Genomic DNA, 452 nt, shown 5'->3' on the forward strand with positions numbered 1-452 from the left:
ATAGAGTTGGTGGAAAGGAAGAAAAGCTTCCTTCGAGCCGGTAGTGAACCAGCGACCTAAGGATTACCACTTTACTTCTACAGTCCTCCGCCCTACCAACTGAGCTATCAAAGGGAACAGCTGGCTTCGGTTGACCCACTGCTTCCCACACCCAAATCCAGAGCTTTACACACAAGGTTTTTTTTTCTGCATCGAGATTTAGGCTGATGCCGCATCTGCCTGAATAGGGTCTCATGCCTTGATGCATGTTTCCAGGAAGACATTCATACAACACCTCCATCTTGGCATCCAGTGTGTGGAAGGGGCTGGATCGGTTATGAAAAGCAACCTAACTGACCCACAGCTTCACTTCAGCACCTGGACTAAGGCAGTGGCCTGTATGCCAGAACCTATACAAGCCCACAGGGCCTCACCTTAGTTGACCCCTGCACAGCAACTTTGGCTTCAGCAAA

At 49.8% G+C, this 452-nt stretch overlaps 1 non-coding gene across 1 annotated transcript; it reads right to left on the bottom strand.

The window, feature by feature from the left end:
• Positions 1 to 28: 28 nt before the first annotated feature.
• TRNAY-GUA lies at positions 29 to 114 on the bottom strand. The gene is given in 2 exon segments: positions 29 to 64; positions 78 to 114. It is a non-coding gene; the product is annotated as a tRNA-Tyr (tRNA).
• Between the last annotated feature and the right edge of the window lie 338 nt (positions 115 to 452).

This window comes from Nanorana parkeri, unplaced genomic scaffold, assembly GCF_000935625.1.
Source record: "Nanorana parkeri isolate BGI_ZX_2015 unplaced genomic scaffold, ASM93562v1 scaffold11567, whole genome shotgun sequence".
NCBI classification, from domain to species: Eukaryota; Metazoa; Chordata; class Amphibia; order Anura; family Dicroglossidae; genus Nanorana; species Nanorana parkeri.